At 39.4% G+C, this 23,325-nt stretch overlaps 1 protein-coding gene across 2 annotated transcripts in view; it reads right to left on the bottom strand.

Moving 5' to 3' along the window:
* The window catches only part of Bmpr1b (bone morphogenetic protein receptor type 1B), a 336,975-nt gene that overhangs the window by 255,282 nt on the left and 58,368 nt on the right, over nt 1-23,325 (bottom strand). The window lies entirely within an intron of this gene.

Genomic DNA, 23,325 nt, shown 5'->3' on the forward strand with positions numbered 1-23,325 from the left:
AAGTGTGCCTGAAACCCACAGTTAAAGACAGCACTTGAGACCCCAGGCAAGCCAATTTCTCAACTGAGGCTGTCTCAAACACCAGAGCTCCAGAATGACTCTCAAGAGTTTACCACAAACCCCTTGGAGTGGTTGGAAATCCCAAACATTACCTGCTGTTACCTTTCTTCATATCATTTTAGCTTCTAAATGAAGACCAGAAGCCATAGTGAAACTTTCAACAATGCTAGGGCAACTGGTACTTAGTGTTGCTAATAGAGGCCACTATGTTGGGCATCTACCACGTGAGGAAAAAAAGGAAAAGCCTCATGGTAACCAAGCTTTTAGGCTGACTCCACTATACTGAAGCAAAGGATGGACTACTACCCCCATATCCATTATTCCTAATCCTTGGTTCCCCAAGGTATGATGAATGGAGCTAAAAGGACTTAGAAAATAAATAGTGATCTGATACGAAAGCACTGATCTGAAACCTAAACAGAGAGCTCAAAGCTGACAGTGTCTATGAGGCAGTAATCCCCACAACCACACAACAAAAGCATAACTATACAGTCTACTCTCCATAAACACTAAAAATATAGGCTCCTTTTCATTGAATGTTGCAAAAGTTCTTGGACTGAAATAGAGAGAAAGGAAACATAAGGAGCAATCCATTGGCAAGACACCCCACAGACACAGAGGTGAAGAACTACTGTGGCTGGAATGGCCTGAGAGAACTAAAGGCTGCTTCTCGAGACCACAGTGCAAGTTGAGTACAGGAAAATATCACAAAACAAACCAATTACAACACTAAGTTCTCATTGGTACAACCCACATGGTATGAACTGTCACCCAAAATACTTTAAAAGCAAAGTCCGGTTCAGACTGATCATAGTTTATAAAAACGGAATTTCAAAGGCAATGTAAGACAGCAAGATAAATTTATTTTCCTTAAAGCCTACATTTCTTTATCCCTTCCCTAATGTAAGCTTTTAAACCTATAGATTACATACATTTTCAGCCCCATAAAGCTTGTTAAATAGCCCTTGAAAGAACTATTGACTTACTAAATCCAAAAGGTACTTGTTATGCTGTGCACAAATACCAATCAGACCTCAAAGGAGAAAACAGTACTTCTATTTCTTAGAGCTACTTGATTGCACACTCAGAAATGATAAAGGCCACATGCACATCAATCTGGGATAGTCCATAAAGACTGAATTCTTAAGTGTCTGCAGGATTTCAGGGAAAGTAACAAATTAAAACGTTCCCATGAAAAGCATGTGTACACACAAGCACACTTTAACTCATAATGGCTGACTGTAAGGGGTGATAACACTTCTAATTCCACCAAACTTAGGAAAAATAAATAAAACCTAAAGTCCACAAGAAATCTGAAGGTTGAAGATGCATGTCATCCAAATAGACACATTTAGACAAAACAGCTCAGATTAAAGCACTGGCTATGTGCACTTGAGTCTATATTTCACTGTCTGAGAAAGACCGCAAAGAAAACAGAATAGTAATTCAGGGTGTGGTCTGCAAGAAACTTTAGCATCACAGGAAAATAATTCTGACTTTCTTCTTATATTTACTAATCTAAATTTAAAGGGGTTGGACAAATAAGTGTAAAAGTGTCTTCAAATAACATATGTGAATGAGGATTCAGAGTTAAAAACACTCAGAGATTTCGTCTTGTACCTTAAAGAATAAATGAAATTCTCAAATTATCTAGCAAAGGAATCCAAGTTATCACTGACATTTCTAGCATGGGTGAGAGGTAATGAGAAGTTAGAAAGACCGCCGGGTTTTATTTTGCAGAAAGTATCTTAAAGAAGTTAAAAGACAATTTTTGATTTCTTTGGCATTGCCCTGGATGTCTAAGACTCTCCTTCTGAATGGTGGATCTGCAGAGACAAACACCACCATGATTATGGATAGGAGAGTTAAAATCCAGCTATCTATAAACCTCTCATACAGTCCACCAGGATAGGAATAAAGATAAAATACACACCATGATGTGACTCATGAACATAAAGCCATCCTCCCGTGAAACACCTTTGATGAGCAGGGAGTCAAATGGATGTTCATAAAAAGTCAAACATTTTGCCCCAGAAATCGATGATACCTTCACTCTACCTCATCTCACTGTGCCAAGCACTGGCTTCTGGCCTCTCTCTGCTTTCCATGGTTCTTCCCACTGCCCAAGCCCTTCTCATCCTTCAACACTGGAGACAGAGGGTATTTCTTTACCACAACTAAGGGTGTGTGATTCCACTTATTCTCCCCACACACAACTATAACAGTACCCCTTTCTATTGAGTAAGGAAATGAACATTAACCCTTATATGCTGCTAAATATAATATCCAACAATACAGTCAGACTTAAACCATAAACACTTATTGAACAATGTGTTGATTGTGGTTTGAAAGTTTGAAAGACTTACATTCCCTCAAGGGTTCACAAACCAGTGTTTTCAATTTGCTCCAGGAAAAAAAATATATTTATCACAGTGAAGATATATGTGCTTCTATTAAGTTAAATAAAATGAAATGGAGAAAAAGGAAAAAATAAAAACCAAAGATAGACAAAACTAGAGAGGCAGAGAGAGCAAACTAAGGATATTTCAGATAAAAATTGAAGCAGTATAAAACTGAAGCTCTTAGATAAAATAATAAAAATAAATGAATAATTTAGAAGTCATTCATTCTGAGATTTCGATTTTAATTAGATATTTTTGTGCCTTGTGATGTCAAAATGTGGATGTCACTCAAAAGTAATAGGGTAAAAGGACCAAGTTTTATGAGACTGATAAGAAGTCTAAAATTGGATACAAACAGGTGGGGAACACACAAGAACACTTAAGCATTTTAATAAGCATCAAGACTTCAGATCAGAAACTTGCTACAAGCATGTCTCTTAAAGTCAAGCTTGTAAAAGGTATGTGTCTACTCAGAGATGAGTCAATCCTGCTAGAGTGACAAAGGAGATCTTCAGAACCTCAAATAACATAAGCATTTAAGAGCTTTATAAAATCCAGTTAAAAGCCAAGGGGAAGGAAAAAAATATAAAAATAAAAAAATGTACAAGTAGAAAATTTGATTCATTTAGATAACATTTATTTTATATTCATTATGGGACCCTCCAAAGTACAGTGATGTGGAGCCTGAATCGAGTGTCCAAAGGACCAGGCAAGGCAATTGTCACTAGCATATGATGAAAGCATTTCTACCCACATACTACAGTGACATAAACAATGGATGGGTGGCAAGGAACACAAGCTCTGGTGGGTTGTTTGTTTGTTTTCAGAAGACCTTGGAGCAGGTCTTAAGGCTGACATTGGGCCAGGAAACAGTTTTGCTAACAGAAACATTTTCCAAGGAGTCAGCAAAAAGCAAAAGAGGGGTGAGGAATTCTGAAGAGAAGGTGAAAAAGAGATATGACTGAATAATAGTATGACTGGAGAAAGGTCGTCCTTACTCAGCCTTGTAAGACAGGAAGGCAGTGGGAACACATGAGGACACAGGGAATCCCTCTACAGTGCAGAAGGCTTGTGGCCTGTATCTTCTTAGTTAGAGAAGGAAATGTCCACCCTATGAAAATGAACATGGAAATGCTAGTATAAAGAAATTGAGATTATGGGTGGCAATGTGATGTATCCAACAAACAGACTTTTAAAATCATGGTAGGCATTTCAAAACTCCTAACAGAAATCACAAAACAAAAATCACATGGTTAATAAGACAATTACCCTACTCTGTAACTACCCCTAAAAGTTTGCAATAGTCTATCACACAATGCATATTCTCAGCACGTGAATAAAGGAAAAAGACAAGGCAGATACACCTGGGATGTTCACTGCCCCTTGATGGTAACTGAAGTCTCTTAAAAAATAGAAAATACAAGGATCAAGTTCACATTAAGAGTTGTGTACTATAGACTTGTGTTCATATTAACAAATAGCTAAGTCTGTTTTTTTCTTAATTAATCTAGAGTAAGTTCATAAAATTTGAAAGTGATAAAAATCCATAAACTATTGCATTTTAATGGGCATTTGGAAGTATAAACAAGCTATCTACCTCTAAATACTAAAAACCTTTCCCCATGTGTATTATGAAGATATCTCTTAGTAGAAAAGAACAAGTTGAAGATATCTTCCCTACAGGTCTTATTTGCCCTCTGAAATCTGATTAAACCTAACTAAAAGGTAAACATGAGTCTAACACTTTGTTGACTTTCAGCCTCTAAACCTAATAGTTCCACACCCAGCAGGCACCTTGAGCTTACACCCTTTATCAAACATGATGACCTATGTTAAGTCACATTTCCAATCTACACTCATGAAGTCCTAGGAAATGACCTCCTTAAATACAAAATCCAAGTCCCTTAATATATCACTGGACCTTATCAAAAGAGATATTTATAAAAGAAACAGAAAAAAACATCTTAACCATAGGATTCAGGTCACCTTGATATTCAAACTGAGCTTAAGGTCCTTTGTTGTCCCTGCCCAGCCCCACCTCAACCTATGAATATTACATGGGTACTAACTGTTAAATAAATCTTAATAACTGTTTAATAAATCTCACCCTGATCTTTACCTGCCTTCTCTCTTCCTGCCACCAATAACCCCATTTGCCATGGAGGATATACAAAGTCTGAGCAGTTACAATCCATGGGGACTCCAGCACAGGCTCTGTCTTTTGAAGAGTAGATTGTAGCACTTCACACTAGTGGATGCTCAAGCTATAGTCCACACTGTTTCTCTGCATTCATGGTCCCCAAATCCTTTTTATTAAAAATCCTGATAACAGGGATTACAGTCTTGTGAATCATCTTTTTTTTCTATTTTTTTCTATAAATACCAATGAGAAACCACTAAAGCCTACAAAAACTAAACTCTAGTTATTAAAGAATTAAGTATTCAGTTCACCATGTATGTTGTGTTCTGTCTTCCATTACCTTTAATCTCATGACCAGACACTAGTTACTCATGCAGTCTTAGGAGGAAGCCACATGGACCTGTAGGAAGTTATATTTAATTAAATAAGAAAAACCTACTGAATTAGAAGATGATGTGATTATTTATATACAGTTTGAGGAATAAACCCAGGAGCAACTCTTGAAACACATAGATGAATCAAGAAGATATGCGCCTCTTTTATTTGTATAATTAACACTATTTCTGAATAGTTTCGAGTCTGGTTCCCATCACAAATGATTCCAGTAAATAAAACGCAGCCACATTGTCGCCTAGAACTTAGGAAAAGGCATATCATAAAATGTTATCCACAAGAAAAGTCCTTTTTAAAACACACGGTGTCAAAATGAAACATTAGAGAAAAATATGCAACCAAAATTAGAAACCAAAGAGCGACTGCCAGCTAAACACAGAGAGCCATGGTTTTTCCACCTTTCGCTCTGAACAGCCTGGGGGTCTCACCGAGACCTTTAGCCTACAACGAGCTTCTGCTTCTGTTTCTAACCTCTCTAAGCTGCCATTGACCAAGTCAACCACCTTACTTTATTCCCTATCTGACTACCCCTAACTAGTATGCTCCAGACCCACACAGGATCTGGAGAACCCTGGAGAAGCACTATTTCACATCAAGTACAAACTCTCAAAATTAATATCATTAATTAAGAAAAGTGTTTCCAAAATTATGTTTGAGCTTCTTACAATCCCCTCCCTCACTGTATTTTTTAAGGCTTTCAAATCAAGATTAGGCATTCGTAAGTAGGTCCTACTTGGAGCACAGTATGGTGCAATGCCAGTCACTGTTATTCCCATTGAAATGGACAGTTTCCTCCTGAATAAACTTTAAAAACAACTACATATCGTGTGTCATCTAGATACAGTTTAGCTTTAGACTGATCCCATTTCTATTCAATGTTCAGGGAATATGAATGTAAAACTATCTCTGATAGTTTGTAATCTGTCAATTATAGTTGGAACAATACTATTCTGACCTGTAGCCTGTCATTCATAAATTTCTCCTTTGGAGAAAATGAATTAGCAGCATGAGTAACTTTACAGTCAGCCTGGTTTGTTTGTTTGTTTGTTTGTTTCTTTTTTGTTTTTTACATTTTTTTCCTTAGTTCTGTAATAAAGAATGGTTAGCTAGGTAGTATAAAGTGTAATTTCTCTCTCAACTCTCAACAAGTTTGCAACCGAGTGTGACAGGAGGTATTCACCAGACACTATTCCTTTCTTTTGATAAGCAGAAGAGGGTGAGGGAGGAAACTCAGCCTGTACTCTCATGAATAATTTGGCAGCTGAAGCAGAGTACAGCGTGTTCTAGGAACTCAGAGTGCAGGAATGTATACCAAGGAACAGTCTATACTAGGCCAAACAGAAATACAAACATCTAGCAGATCAGCAAACCCCTTGGGCAGAACAGGCAATATCAAGCCTAAACAGCCTGCAAGCCTCACAGAGGAGTTTACATAGGCACCAGACACTGCTCTAAGCACTCCGAGCATACTGCCACATGTAATGTCCCAACACTCTAGAAAGTAAACCATGTTATCATCCCAATCACGCACTTCAAGAAACAGATACATAACAGGATTTAATCATTTATTCCAACTCACATCCAGTGAACAGAACTGGATTTTGAAGCCTGCTCAGCGGCCACATTGTTTCATATCACTACCATCTCTCAGAACACTGCAAGAGGCATCTGCATACCTCTGTAGGAAGAAGGACTGGAACTGAATGAAATGAGATTCTGCAGAGTGCAAATGCCAACTTTTAAGTCAGCCCAAGAACTCCTTGAAGGATGGAATGGAGGCAGGAATGCCTAGAATCAAGATAACGCAGGTCTGTCCTGCTGCAGAGTTTGATTCTATGTTATAAAACAGTATTGAGGGTTGGCAAGACTAAAGCAGTGACTGTAGCACCTAATATATGGGGAAGAAGAGCGGACTGCAGATCCCCAGAAGCCATGAGAACCCATGTTGAGTGGGTGAGGTGCCTTACCTGTAATTCTAGCCTCTGAAGGTGGAGACAGGAGATCCAGCCTGGAGTAGGCTGGCTAAACAAACTAATCATGCTGATGAGATCTGGGATTGAATCAAAGACATTGCCTCAAAGAATAATGTGGAAGAGTGATCAAAGAGAATATGTAGCATCAGACTTAGGCCTCCGCATGCCCTGGTACACATGCAAACACGCATACACAAGAAGACAAGTAAACATTTTTAAATCAGTATTTTCTGTACTAACCTCAATGCTTATTAATGGTGTAAAACAATTTTCTAAGAACCCTTTTTTAGAAGAGTATTTATAAGTAATAAATGGGTCTTAAAGGATAATAAAAGAATATGCCTAGCTATAGAGACTGGGAGATAAAATCTTTGATGATGAAGAAACAAGCTAGCCGTCCTTGATGTCCCAAAGGGTACAGCAAAGTCACACAGCTTCCCCCTGACATTACTGACTAGGTAAGACATCAATCAGTTCAGAAGACCTTGTCAGGCTTACTTATTTCCAGAACAGTCCAAGACAGAAAGTGCTGGAATCCTCACATGGTCAACTCCTGAATTCTTGATTTATCGTTCGCTTTGATCAGTGTCCCGTGGCAGCTCTGGAGCCTCTCCAACCAGGTGCCACAAAGACGACGGGCATTTCTTAAAGCAAGAGGGCACACTGACAAAGCAGGCCTCAGAGGGGTTCACACACAGTTCTAACCCAGTGGAAGCTTAAGACATCCAGGAAGGTAAGAAATAAAACATTCTTTAATTTAGCATGATTGTGAGCAAATTACTAAATTGTGTATCAATGGCAAAAGGGTAATGAGGTTAGGATTTCAAAGATAAAACGTTTTCACTTCAATGAAAAATCTGCCTCCCCCTGCGTCTCCAGGAGCCTAGTTAATCATTCTCAAAGTGATCAGAATCATTTTGGTAAATTTCGTCTGTAACTAATTAAAACTCGGTTGTCCGATTTGAAATTCCACCTCCCAGTGAAACCCTGCCATTGGAATAGAAGAAGCAAACATTTCTGCTGCATTCGCCCGAGGAGTTGACTCCATAACACCTCCCCAAAATTGACAGAAAAGAGCTTTAATTAACAGGGTGCTACTTTATTTTGTGTCTATATTATAAACGAAAACTTTTTTTTCTCTCCCAAGACTCTGAATAGGGGAAAACTAAAGTCAGAAAATAGGATCTCAGATGTCACAAAACTGAACAAATACAAAAGCGTGTCTAGAAACATTCACAAATCCAGCACCTCAGTTTCTTCAGCTCCAAAGAAGCCCTTGAGAGAAGAGCATTAAGGAGGCAGGCTTGTGGTCTTCCATTTAAATTACAAAAATAAAAGATAAATAACTTAAATATTCTAAAACTGGAAAGCTTCTTTAAGGAATTATTAATTATAATACACATCCCTACGTCACTATGCAAACCAGTCGATCCTTTATAGCATAAGTAGCCTCTTGAAGCTTAATCCTCTCACCTTCCAATTTCACTTGCTGTTAGTCTGATGGGACCATAGCTCAAATTCTTTGAAAAGGCAAGGATCGAAATTACTTCCAGATCTGCCTGGTAGTTTAAAATTCTTTCATTAACAACGTGATTATGGCCACAGTAAACCGTGCTGGCGTGCTTATCTATTAACATAGCTGCAAAAAGAAGGGAGTGACCTCCAAAGAAAGAGAAAATTGAAAGAACGTGAACAAAAACCTCTCTCATACTTAATCTCATCTGTGAATAATTAGAAGAATTTAAATTGATCTGGAAGATGTAGAGAAAAACTGAGACAGGATTACATCTTTCACTTTGATGTAGTAAAAATGAAGAAAATGAAGATGATCCAAAGCTCTGTTAAATATGTACACACACCCACAGCCCTCGGCCTTCAACAGTGACCAGACCTGGGTAGGTCCCTATGGCTAGGGACCATGCAGAGAAGTAAAGCTGCATGTAATTCTTTGACTAAAGCAAAATCTAAAGCATTCCCTTGCCTAGTTCACCCCTTGCAGTGATGAGCAAGGGGTGTGGCCAGTTCTGCCGCTTTCGTGTCCTCGGGGTCAGTTCTCTCACACCTACACCTTCAGGGCCATCTCTACTGTGTTACTCAGGCATGGTGTAGGGGCCACTCTCCTGAGTGCTGCAACTGATGAGGGGCAGGGACAGCTCTCCCACCTGCCTCAGGCATTGATGGGTGGGGGTGGGGTTAGGGAGGGCACCTCTCCCCAGCCATTGCCACTACATGACAGATGAGTAATGGAGACAGCTCTCCCATACTCACAATTTCAGGGCTGGCTCACTCACACCTCTGCCAACAGGATTGCCAGCCCCATTTTTTAAAACAAGTCTTCTGATGCTATGCAGAACATACAGGGGACTGATACTGTTTCCCCCAAAATCACAAATGTCACTATTAGAAGAACAAACTCCTTTTCTCAGGCATCAGAGATGAGACGTCCACTTTCTCAGTTAATGTGGGAAGATAGCAAACATTAAGTGCTTGGGTCTGCCTTCTGAGTTTTGTTATTCAAATGGTATTTGTTAAGAACATGGCCATGTTTTCTTATTCCCTAGACCCCTAGACCACACAGGCTAACTTGGTCCACTTGCTTCCCACTGACTAGCCTCACAACACTGGGCATGTTTAAAGTACCCAGCTCCATTAATGTCTCTTCGAAAATAGTAGGCAGAATCCCTGTGTATAATTCCCCTTTGTACCCAGTAATCCTCGGCAGACTGACTCAAAAGAAGGGAAAATAAGAATTATGAAAGGGTATGTTACTAGGAAGGGTACTGGGAGACCTTATGAAGGCCTGTCCTAGACATATTACATGGTGCTCACCCACCTCTGGAGAGTCTCTGGACATAGCTGTAATCCAAAGCCACTGCAGCTGCGACCAAAGCTACTTGTGAATCCTGAGGAAGGAAATTAGCCTCCCCATGGTCACTGTCCTTTGAAAACAGGCAATGCCTAGTTCATCAGCGTAGCTGTCACCCCTGGAAATGGTGAGACGATCGACATAGTGTCAAACACATGTTCCCTGATCACTTTGTTCTCATTTCTCCACACATCTCACACTAAAACACTGTCCTCAGTATGGACTAGAATTCCCCTAGAAGCCAAAGCAACCCTTTGGGAATTACGTGGTTTGCACGTAACGGATAATGTACTTACAAATTTACTTTCCCATCTAGATTACCATTGCAAAGGACAATATGTGGTAGGCATATTTTAAGATTAAGAAATGTGACTCACTTTTCCCAATCATATTTAAATGTAATATAGGGAAACATAGGTAATAAGGTAGGGGTGGGGTGTTCTATGTTTGAAATCTTATCCTGGAGATAAAAATTCTCCATGCGACACTTACAAAGGTGAAAAATGTTTATAATTATCTAAGTCCAGACTTCAACTCCATTTTCCATACACACATTATCATTATCAAAGACTTTCAGATTACATGAAATTTTCCAAGGCAACAACTACGTCAGTCAAGGAGTTTGTTGTGTCAACATATCAAGTGCTTTCCTCCACAACCCTGGCATAGCCTATTCCGAGCTGCAGACACCCCCATCCTTCTGAGTCTGCCTTTGTATCTGTGCTGGCCATGGTCACAACACACAGAAGCCCAAGAAGCAAACCACATTATTCTTGGCCACACATCTCCATTTTCAGTTTTAGTGTTGAAACTGTGTTAAAGGTTTTTATAAAAAAAGTGAATGATTTTGTATATAACCTGAAGTAACCACACAAGCCAGGAAAGTAAAAAAAGGGACCATGTAGCAGGGCAGGGCAGGGTTCTGGAGAGGAGGGTACATCTCTGTGATGGAGCACTTCCACAGCATACAAGACTTCCTAGGTTGAAGACCCAATACCATACACAAGTACATAAATACACACAGTTTCGATATCTCTAGGTCTAACATGATAGAGGCCTTTTTTTTTATACAGCATGAATTCAGCATAACACATTAAAGATTAGGGTAGAATATATGCACTCACAACAAATGCAGCTTTGTTTCAAAGAAAAGCCATAAAACCATTTCTCAGCAAAAAATTAATATACAATATAATACATATTTATATATAAATATATGCATACATATATTTACAATTATGTAAAATATAATGATAATTTAATATGAAAAGGTAGTTCAAGCCTCAATACTCTCTGTGAAGTAAACTGAGTCCATGAGAACAGTAGTTCAGTAATACAGACCTCTAGAAGTGGCAGACTCTCATAACTGGAGGCTACAGTCCTGACTTCAAACTGTTATGAAAGTTTAGGACACAAAACAAAGTTCCCTTTTTAAGTTAAAAAAAAAAAAGTTCATTTGCAATAATCAAAACCATACTACTTCAAATTATGACTTCTGACCAGGATTGTATAATCAATGATAGCAACCTGAGTCTGCAGGTCCCTGAGAGTCTGGAACCTCCAAACTGAGGACTATAAATCTACACTGTATTAACTTCTGAAAACATAAAACAAGCCCATTAAGAGGAAACCAGTTTTTCGCAAATGAACTTTCAATTTTAAACCACCTAATATTTCTTTGTCTAAATCCCAGAATTTTTCCTGTAGCTGAAATTCCACACATGGTCTCCATATCCCCAAAAGAAATGCCCTTTCCAGATGAGTTCCTGAGAACAGAACCATGTTTCTTCGAAGTCAGCAAGCTATTTATAACATCTACAGTAGCCCTCAAGGGAAGATCAACTGGCAAGTATAAAATTACTTTATATATAGTCTAGTAATTACTCTGCCTTTTCTTACACAGGAGAAGACAATGATAATCAGAAAATAAGGTAGGTGAAATGTGATCATTCTAATGTGGGTGCTTGCCATTCAAACAAGAAAATGCTACTAATTAGTTTTCATTACCCTGTAAAATACCTAAATCCCCCTCCCAAACCAGCAAGTATATGGATGTAAAAAATAATATGCTTTCCTTGCCATACTGCAACACTCCAGCCAGGTGGAGTGGCATGTACCTCTAGTCCTAGCACTTGGGAAGCAATGGCAAGCAGCTATCTTTGAGTTCAAGGCCAGCCTACCCTACCTAGTGAGTCCAGGGCTACAAAGTAAGACTCTACTCAAAAAAAAGGCAATACCAATACTCTAAATATTACTTTCAGAATGTGAAAATAAGCTCATCGATCCCTATAAGATTTATGATCCATAAATGACATTGGTTGAAGAGATGCTACAATTTCTGTCATTAAAAAGTATTTTTAGTTGGCCTGAAGATACGTGGTGTATAAAGAAAGCACTTGCTGCCAAAGCATGAGGATCTGTGTTGTTCAAATCTTAGATGGTCTTTAAAAAAAAAAAAAACCCAGAGCCAGATATCAGGGTGAAAGCTGAAAGATCAGAGAAGCAGAATAGCCAGTCACTAGTTCTTATCTCTATGAAATCCTGAGTCTAAAAAGAGTGAGTTCCTGTTTTCTCATGCCTTATATACCTTTCTCTGCCCTGGCATATTACTTTCTGGGATTAAAGCCATGTGCCTTCCAAGCAAAGGCATGAGATCTCAAGTGTGGGGATTAAAGGTATGTGCCACCACTGCCTGACCTCTATGTCTAATCTAGTGGCTGACTCTGTCCTCTGGTCCTCAGGCAAGTTCATTAGGATACACAATATATCACCACAATCTGAGCTTGACTACTCAAAATCCATGCAAAACAGGGTGCATCCCACTATACTTGGAAGTTTTCTATGTCCCACCTGGCCCACAGCCAGGACAAATCTCTCACCCACAGTCCCACAGCCTTTTATAAAATAATCACACAGAGGCTTAATATTAATTATGACTGCTTGGCCATTTGGTAAGACTTATTACTGACTAGCTCTTACACTTAAATTAACTCATAATTCTTATATGTTTAGCCATGTGACTTGGTACCTTTTCTCAGTTCTGCCTTCACATCTTGCTTCCTATGTCTGGCTGGTGACTCCTGATTCAGCCTTCCACTTCCCAGAATTCTCCTTGTCTGCTTATCTCACCTATACTTCCTGCCTGGCTACTGGCCAATCAGCATTTTATCTATCAACCAATCAGAGCAACACACATTCACAGCATCCAGAATGACATTCCACAGCATCCCTCCATTCCTATCAGGACATGGGAGGTGAACAGAAAAACCCCCAGACACACCTGGGCCAACTAGCCTGGCTGATGCAGCATCAAACATCAGACAAAGATGACTTGTTTCAAACAAAACAAAAAGTGAGGACCAATGCAAGAGAGTATCCTCTGACCTCCACATATGCACCGTTGCTCACTCTCTCCCTCTCTTTCATAAACACTCATACACATAATCATAAACACATATATACATATCATACACCAAAGATTTTAAAAATGTAAATTGGTGTAAATTTTTCCACAGGTATATCCTACCTACACAGCTTTATTAGTTGTTGTTTTTTTTTTTTCAAATATCCATTTAAACCACAGGTTATATTGAAAAGGTTTCTCAACCACTGTGACCTGTGGTGATAAGAATCAAGGTGTATATACCAACCAGTGTCTACCAGGTAAACACCTCCCTGCCTCAACCACTGGGTAAGCACATGTATTTTATATTTGTCACAAATACTGATCACACAGAGTTTTAGGTAATAGCAAGAAGTATGCTCATCTTTAGCATCAGTGGCCTCAGCGATCGTTCTTCATCTGTTTGCATTCCCCATAACCACTGCTCCTTGGGAGCTTTCATTCATTCAATACTCATGTATTGACATGCATATGCATTAAGCTGCACAGTCTATCCCAGACACTGGGGATAAGGACACGTACAGGGCAAACATATGTGTACTGTAATGGAAGAGACTCAAAGCACAAACCTTTGTTTCTGACTCCTTATTTAATCTGCAAAATGTTCCTTATGTGCCAAGCACTAATCTAACTACTTACAGTTACCTCCACTACTTGTTTAGATTTGTGTGAATATACACATATAAAAATAAAAGGCCATTCAATACTTGATCAATGGAAAGAATATATCATGACTAGCTAAGCAAATTACATGATTTGCACAAAAATACTTGTTATTAGACTGTTAGAACAACAAATTAATCTGAAAACTATGAAAGAATAAAAATAGTTTTATGTCAGGAATAGGAAAGGCATGTGTTACAGGAACATTTCCTGGAAAGACATGAACAAATATCTATTCACCCAGATAGGATACCAACAACAGACCAATGTAATACTTCTACCAAGGTCTAACTTGGGACCTTATTTGGCTTATTTACAAAGAATGGGTGAGGAGTTGCCGAAGTGTGGGTAAGCCGCAAACAGCTGCATTACTACAGGTATCACACCAGCCTGGATGACAACTTACTTCACCACAGGTGCAGAGGTTGAGTCCTCCTTCACCTTTCCAGAGTCTACCTACTCTAGCACCTCCTGTGAACACAAGAGTAAATGCAGCTGGGGCAGAATGAGATTCTACAAGCAGGGAGGCCCAGAGGGTGTGGCTGAGACCTCAAGTAAGGGTCTTGTGGCCCTCCCAACCCTCTTTCACAGAACATCAACAGGGTCTTCTGTGAGTAGCCATAGTTTTTCTGATGAAAATAGCAATGGTTGCTATCCTGGGAAGACAGCTTCCAACAACACATTCCAACACTAACAGATAGCACAATCCCCCAAACTAAGTGCTACTGTCACAGGACTTCTACTTTTAAGGCACACTGTGTCTGTATTAATGTGCTACAACATTTAAGTCAGAAGTATGGTTTTAGACAGATGACAAAGATATTTGAGATAAGTCATATTTTTGAATTATGAATTTCAGCAAGTTACAAATCATTTGAAGTTAGCTTTTCCATTATTGGTTTGGCAGAATCAACTTTAACTTTTCTAATCAAAGTTAGTTAAATTTAGAAATTTGGCTTATGAGAATGTCAGCCTCTGATGGACTGACTGAGAAAACTTATATATGCTCTGCTAGGTTAAAGAGGGCTTACATGTGCTCATTAATCCTATGAGGATCTTGCCTTTACTAGTAGGAAGACATTCATAACATCCTGTAGCCTCACAAAAGTCTATAAACATTCACTGGAAATAGAAGCATCTATCTAACAAACATGTAGTGAGCACCTTCTGCAAGCAAGACACATTTATAGAGCACTGTCAGTCATTCCCGTAGCCACCCCAGAAAACGCGGCTATTTACCGTGCTCAGAGGAAAGTAACATAGGGTAAATGCGAGCATAGTACAAGAAAGAAAGGAATGGGTTCCTGAAGAGATTTAAGGTATCCAAGTACTCTTGGCTATCTGTTTTGAGTAAGTGGGTTAGGGTTAGGGTAGAAATCAGATCAACCCCAGACAGCTCTACACCCCTGCACTATGTCTGAAATGGATCACAGATACCAAGGCCTACAGTTATCCAATAGATTCATTTACAAAATGAAGAACAGACTTAGAAAAAAGATGTGTCTCTGTGTTAACAAATACATAAAAAAAAAAACTCAGCATTTCCTTTATGAATGTAGAGACAAATAACAGCTGTGACCAACATTTCCATATTTCATCTCAGTGGCTAGATATCTTGTTTACATTACTATTTTAAAATCAAGGTATTCACATGATCCATTTATTTTTTAAAACATAATAAAGACTCATACATTATCATTACAATTGTACTTCTTATTTTAAAAGTTTTATTTCATTGACTGGTTTCTTTAGTATTAAGTCTTTTTTAAATTTTCACTTAAAAATAATCTCACAGAAGTATTCCCCCAGGAGTCCCTCAAATGCCAAAGGGACCCACAAAAGAGGAAGACCCCATGCTCTGAAGTATAAAAGATGGTGTGAGAGATTAAGGCAATAGGGATTCTGTTTTAATCTCCTTCCACTGTCTCCATCTTTCTCAGAGTCAACTTCACAGGAGCCCTTTGTTCACACGCTGTAACAAACTAGAGGAAGGGCATCAACATGGATCAGGATGGAGGGAGGAAATGCTCATGTGGGGTGATTCCTCGTGTGCTATTGGTTTTGACTGAAGGGTTGGAACAAATCAAGAAGACAGTAAGTCTGAGAACGGACAGCAGCTGTCTACAATCTACTGGCCACTAGCTTTCACTTTATTTGGAAGGGTGCCTTCTCTTCCCAGCTCCCCCTTCAGCTCATTCCCATACCCTTTACTATTCTGTCTAGGGACAATTCACACAAACAAAAAAAGCACACTGCTGCAAGAATTCCTTCCCTGGGGAGATACATACAGCATCTATGTTCTTATACGGCCCCAGCTATAAAGAGAAGTAGGATTCCACCAGAATCCAACCTAGGGAACCAATGAGCTTACTGGTCCGTCTTACACAACAAGGGTGGAAGACTACTTCCAGAAGCATGGGAAAGCCCAAAGAAGCCGCTGCATGCAGCTTGGATGGTCACCTCCCCATAGCCACATAGCTGGAGTCACCTCTCATTAGATTCCCCAAGCTTTTACTCTTGCCTCTCAGAGCCCTCGAGGCCACATGCAATTAGAGCAGAATTGCTTTCAAATGGCTGGGAGGAGTAACTGACTCTCCAGTGAGGGTCTAGGACCCTCTCCACTCCCTCCCTCTATGAAGGAAAGCCAAGGTTCAACAAGCCTGATCATGTTGCTTTCTTTTCAGCAGGCACAGCTGATCTAAGGAAGAAGGCAACTGTTTAGAGGACTGAGCTTGCGTCCCCCCAGTCTCTCTCTGTGTCTCTGTCTCTGTGTGACACACACACACACACACACACACACACACACACACACACACACACACCTCATTTCCTTTTTTATCTGACTCCATCAACTCCTTAACTGGCTCCTTTTCTTTTCTCCAACTTCTAAGTCCAAACCATAGAGTACCATGTGCTCAGTCTTTATATTGCTTTTCTATCTGGACTCTGTCCCTGTATCACTTCTGTATCATTGTAGCAAAAGACATGGCAGGGAAAACAAAAAGTAAACTGAGGAAAGATTTATTTAGGCTCACAGTTTCAAAGGGTTTCAGTCCACCATGGTAGTGAAAGCATGATGGAACAGCTCAATTCATAGCAATGGTAGCATGTGGTAGAAGTTGTTCATCTCATAGGGGATCACCAAAAAGAGAATAAAAAGCAGGTGTCAGATGTAACCTTCAAAGGCCTGTCCCCAGTGACCCATCCCTCTGCCAGCCAAGGCCCACTTTCCAAAGTTTCTAGCCAAAAGAATGCCACCAGCTATGAGCTGAAAGAGTGCCACCAGCACACAAACATTTCAAATTCAAACCTTAAGAGGCCCTGTGTGTTTTTGTTTAGTCTAATAGCTTTAGATAAACTGAAGACTAACAAAGCCCACTTTTTATTCTACTCTCAATTCTAGCAAACAGATTCACCTAGCAAACAGATATCTTAATGTGTCCAAAATGAACCCACACTTTCATATCTCATCTCTTTGGTCCCATAAATAGTAACTGCATCCTTGATCTGGAAAAATCCTTGAAATTTTTTCCTTGACGCCTCCCCCCTCATTTGCTCCCCACATCCAATTCAAAGCTTTGTCTTAAAATGCATCTTTAATTTTACCTTTTCACATTAGCTCTGTCCCTACACCCTGTCCCATCTGTAATTTCTCCAACAGTCTTCAGCAGATCTCTCCTTGCATGCCTCTCTATGAAGTCAGTGACAGCTCATGTTCCGCCTTTGATGAAAACATTCCAATAACTTTCCATATCACTACGAATAAAAGTAGACTCCAGGCTGCTTACAAGACCAAGCATGATCTAGGTACATCTGCCTCTCAGAATTCTTTTGCTTTTATACTGAATCAGACATCTCCAGGAATATCAGCCTCCTTGGCCAAGTTCAATTACATCAGCCACGAGGCCACTCTGGCCATGTGCCCTTGTTTAGTCTCCCAGGAAAGTCTCCAGAACAGGAAATAAATTGTGCCTATTCCTACTCCATGGTAATCACTATCATAATGAATTCTTTAAAGTAACCACCTTTTTTTCCTTTTCTCTGTTCTGTGAAAGAAAAGATCCCAGTTGAACATGTTGAGGGATTAACTGGGAAGAGCTACCACATATGAGAGAGCTCTATGAATGTTAATTCTCCACCTAAACATGGCCTTCAGAATCCATGAAAAGTGTAACTAAAGTACAGTTCCTCCTTCTACTTCCTAACTGACACCTAAGGGTTTAACAACCCCGACATACAGTCACTCACCAACACTTCATCTATGAAAAACAAAATAGTTTTAATGCTTAATCTAGTTGCAAGACACTTTTTTTAATTATTTTTTTTTGTTTTCTTCTTTTTCTGTTTGTGGTATGCACATGCATACACATGGACACACTTGTATAGATTCTCCTTATTCACTGAGGCAAAGTCTCTCAATAAACCCCACAGCTTGTGTGGTAACAGCTAGTGTTGCTTGCCAGTTTGCTCTGGGGATCCCCTGTCTCTGCTATCTAAGGCTAGAGTTATAGGCTGCCCACCTAGCATGTACCCCCACTATTTACACGGGTTCTGGGAATCACACACTCCAGTCCTCACACTTGGCAGCAAGCACTTTAATTGCTGAGCACTGAGCAATCTCTCCGGTCCCTTGCAAACCACTTAATGAAGCATCCTCGGATGAGGATTCTTCCAAATTTCTCCCCTTCACACCTAATTTGATTGTTCTAAGGGATTCAAAGAGCCTAAATATTAATATTTATATGTGTTCAGATCTTTAGTTAAAAGCTTCTTTTTCAGGGCTAAAAAGGTGGCTGAGCAGTGAAGAGCAGCAGCTGCTCTTCCAGAGGACCCAGGGTCGATTCTCAGCATCCATATGGAGGCTCAAAATTGTCTGTAACTCCACTTCCAGGGGACCTGACACCTTCTTCTGACATACACAGGAACAGGTGTATACATGGTACATGTACATACCTGCAGACAAAACACTCATATACATAAAAATAAATCATTTAATTAAACTACTTTTGCAAAGTTTCAGTGAAAAAAAATGCTCAGTGGAAAACTTCCTATTGTGACTGAGAAACATGTGAGGAGCCCCAATAGCAACAGACCAGTAGTTATCAGGAGCTTGACTGTGGGAGAAGGAATATAAACTCAAGCTCACTAAGGGACAGCATGATGGCTGTACTCATATATGAACCAGAAATCTTTTTGTTTTTTTGTTTTGTTTTGTTTTGTTTTTTTTCAAGACAGGGTTTTTCTGTGTAGCTTTGCGCCTTTCCTGGAACTCGCTTTGGAGACCAGGCTGGCCTCAAACTCACAGAGATCCTCCTGCCTCTGCCTCCCGAGTGCTGGGATTAAAGGCGTGCGCCACCACCGCCCGGCTAATACTGAGTTCTTGATATCCCACCCCCATTACAGTTTAAAGAAACACTTAACTTGGCTTATTCTTTGGTGGTGTTTGGTTTGGAAGCCAGAGTAGGGTTTTTTTGTTTGTTTTTTGTTTTTGTTTGTTTGTTTGTTTGTTTGTTTGTTTGTTTGTTTGTTTTTGTTGTTATTGATGATGATGATGGGGAGGGTTTTTTGTTTTATTTTAGTTTTACTTGCTTGGGCTCATACTGTCAATCCTCCTGCTTCAGTCAGTCCTGAGTGCTGGGATTGCAGCTGGCACCGCCACTCCTGGCATGTGAACTTTCTTAGGAATTTCTTTCATCTCACTTTCTCCATGCTAACCATTTATTCTGAACTGTCTAAAAGTTCAACAACTCTCACACTGAAATGAAATTAATTGAAGTAATACAAACTTAACCGAGAAAAAAGTCCTCTCATGTCTTTCCCAATTACTCTTTAAAGTATAAATCAAATTCATGACAGAATATGTTATCTGTTGTATATGATTTCATAAAATTCCAATTACCAACATTCTATGATTCTCTTCTCATCTCTGTGCTATCATTCTGCTTTCCTCCACTTGGGGTGACAACAGAGACCTCTTAGGAGATGCTGACCCAGACCTGCTCCCACCAGCATTCACTCACCCTTCCTCTTGGTTCTGGGAGCTTTCCTGAAGGACACAGGTGAAACTCAAGGCAGCTGTGCTCAGACCCAGCATCCCAGCATCATCCTCAAAGTCAGTTAATGTCATCAATTCACACAACTGATTAGTGAGAAGCAGCCTCCTGAGGATTCCCCAGAGATTACTATGAACCTGCTTTGAAACCAGAATCACTACTACTTTTTTTTTTGTTAGTGTGTCTTTCTTCCCCAGAGCAAAATCCAACATCAGATTAGATCACCGGTTTCCCAAACTGTATATGAAAGGCAGAGAAAGACAAACAGGACAACAGGGGGAAGCCTGTTGCTTACCTCATCTGAACTCCACCCTCCAATACGCCATAGAGACAGGTCAGGCAGACACTGACTCCAGCTCTCCCACACATTGTCCAGGACAGACCATGAGATCTTGAGAGAAGGGACAGTGGAAGGGAAGAGAAGGACATCTACCTGCAGCATCTGGCACCCAGCTGAGCGGGCCATTGGCTCCAGTCCTGAGGCCTCTTTGTTCAACTCTCCCTTTGAAACACTGAATCCTCCCAGGGAGTCCACTTCCCTTAGAGTTAGTTTTCCTTCAGAGTGAGCTGGGACTAGGGGATAAGAAAGAACAAGCCACAACTAAAGAGCCCAAGTAGATGATCCATACTCAAAGAATGGCTCAAAATTAAAAAAGGTTATGCTTGAGTTGTTTAATGGAAGCAGAATAAAAACTCTTAATATTTACTCAATACATTTCAAATATATAGATTAACTATAGTCATCATGCTATTTATTAGATCTCTAGAATTTAGCTAAATCTCTTACATTCTGAACCCTGATGACAACTAGTGTACTTCATTTCTCTAAGGTTCATTTCAAAAAGTTAAATTTATACTAAACATCTCTTCCATGTTTGTGGCTTAGGACTGTAGCCATCAATACATTTCATTAGTCCCAAAAGTCGGAGTATACTGACCAGAGGGGAAAGCAATTTTTATGTCAGTGAAAGGAGAGATGTTTCTAAAGACTTTCCCCTGTTGTCACTCGCTGAGATGAGAACAAATCCACTCACCATAGCTCTACCCAAAAGGGCAGCTGTGTCTCAGAAATGTTTCTCAAAGCTATTCATGTATGCAGCCATTGAATATTTACATATAAAATAACCAAAAGTCGATCTTAAAAACTCACTATCCCAATGAGCTAAACTTGAACTACTCTGAAAACCAACACTTCATGACTCACAAAACGAGGATAAAAGAACACAATTCCATTATGTTATTGCTGAGGAATGGAGCCATTACCATTCATTTGAAGTTGGACACCTGAAAGGAACCTCAGCAGAAGAAGCACATCAAAGGCCCAGCCAGTGATGCATGACTTCAAAAGGTACAGCCCAACAGTGGCTTCTGGGAAACAGCCTTCGGATGCCAGACTCAACTGTGGTGGCCCGACCAGCCACCTTCCATCTGGAAGGTCCATGAGCAGTGTCACCACGAGGTCTGCTGATAGCAAACTTCCACAGACTCACCTGGCAATGTTTCATTTACTAATCTGATGAATGTGGCCCCCACAGTATGAAGTGAGCACCACAGGGAGCAGAGTCCAGCAGCTGGAGTCCTCCAGTGGGCTTCTCAGTCACATGGCTCTGTGCAAGCTATTTAATCATTCTGGATCTTGATTTCTTTTTAGGGCTAACATAGAGATTAAATGTGATTATACTTAAATGCTAAAACAATACATGGAAGATAGTAATCCCCAATGTCTACTTGAAAATAACTGTTGATTTAAAATTGGTATGTCACATGGCCACTGAATATGGAAACAAATGAGAACCTATTTCCTAAAATGAAATATGCATACATGCATACACCATACATGTGCTATGTGAGATGGACCACTAGATTGAAAAGATACTAAACATGACTGAGAAAAATATTTACCAATGAAGATAAATTGATTTATTTTCTTAGCTATTTTTCATCCTGCAATTACCTCAGAGGAAACCTGGGGTTAAGAGTTCAATTCTAGTTTTTAAATTATCCTGCAGCACAATTATGGCTGCTAAACACATTTGCAGACCAAACTTAATGACCTTGGTACAAAGCATGTTTAAAAAAAAAGTATTCTCAGATGTTTATTTTTATACTATGGCTATTAATATCTAAGAACTGGCAAACTGCAACAATGGCATGTATATTGCTGGGGAAAAAAACGAACTGTGGATAACTTACCCTAAAATGAATACTATTTTATAAAAATCATGATTTTTCAGGAAATTAGAACTAAGATGTTGTATTTATAAAATATTTTCCTGTTTCTATTTACTTTTAGAAGGACTGTCATTTGAGGTAGAGTTAGTCTTATCATGTAGCCCTGATTGGCCTAGAACTCACTACATAGACCAGGCTATCTCAACCTTGCAGCAATCTCCAGCCTCTGCCTTCCAAGTACAGACAGATGTACAGACACATCACACTACAGCTGGCTAAGTTTATTTTACACATCAAAAGTTTGAATGTATTTAAAAAACCAACTAGATGAAGATAATTTAATGTCCCTTCTTTCCTCTTGGTATACCAAGGATGCAGTAGCTAAGACTTATTTGTGAGTATTTTGACACATCTCATCTATCTCTGAGCAGGTAACCAAAACCTGATGCCAGCAATTTTCTCTAAGAACAGGAGAAGCACTACCTTCATATGTTTTCAGTTTTGTATCATGTACCTATGAATCTATTTACTCAGGAAACCAATTGGACTTTTAAAAACCTAACCACTTTTTATTCTGTTGCATAGAGACCTTCACAAAGCATGTTTCATACTTAAGAGCCCAATGAAGATGAGTTATTAAAATAATGCTCCTTGGTTTCTCCAACAGTCATTTCCTTTAGCTCATAAGAGAAGGCTTTCCATAAAGGTGAGAATCTATGTCAAAGATATTCCTGAAAACTGCCATTAACAGATAGTTTCCTCATTGCCATTAGGAAACTTGATGACTCCTAAATAAAAATTAAACTATGGGGGCTGGATAGATGTTCAGTGATTAAGAGTACTAGTTGCTATAAGAGCATGGGATTCAATTGCTAGCACCCACATGACAGCTCATAACTACCCATAACTCGAGGTCCAGGGGACTCGACATGCTCTTATGGACTACATGGGTACTGCAAAGAGTGGTATACTTGGACACATGCAAGCAAAAGCTTATCCTCATACAATAAAATAAATACATCTTTTAAAAATATCATTTGGTATACATTTTTTAAACTTCTTCTATTTAAAAATTCTACCGCTGAGAACCATACTCTGTTTTTTACCTAAAATACATTACTGTATCATTCAAGCAACATTTATCTATTGTTAAAGAGATTATCACTTTGATAATCTGAAATTGTTTTGCCAACTAGTATA

Source organism: Peromyscus maniculatus, chromosome 6, assembly GCF_049852395.1.
Source record: "Peromyscus maniculatus bairdii isolate BWxNUB_F1_BW_parent chromosome 6, HU_Pman_BW_mat_3.1, whole genome shotgun sequence".
In the NCBI taxonomy this organism is placed as follows: domain Eukaryota; kingdom Metazoa; phylum Chordata; class Mammalia; order Rodentia; family Cricetidae; genus Peromyscus; species Peromyscus maniculatus.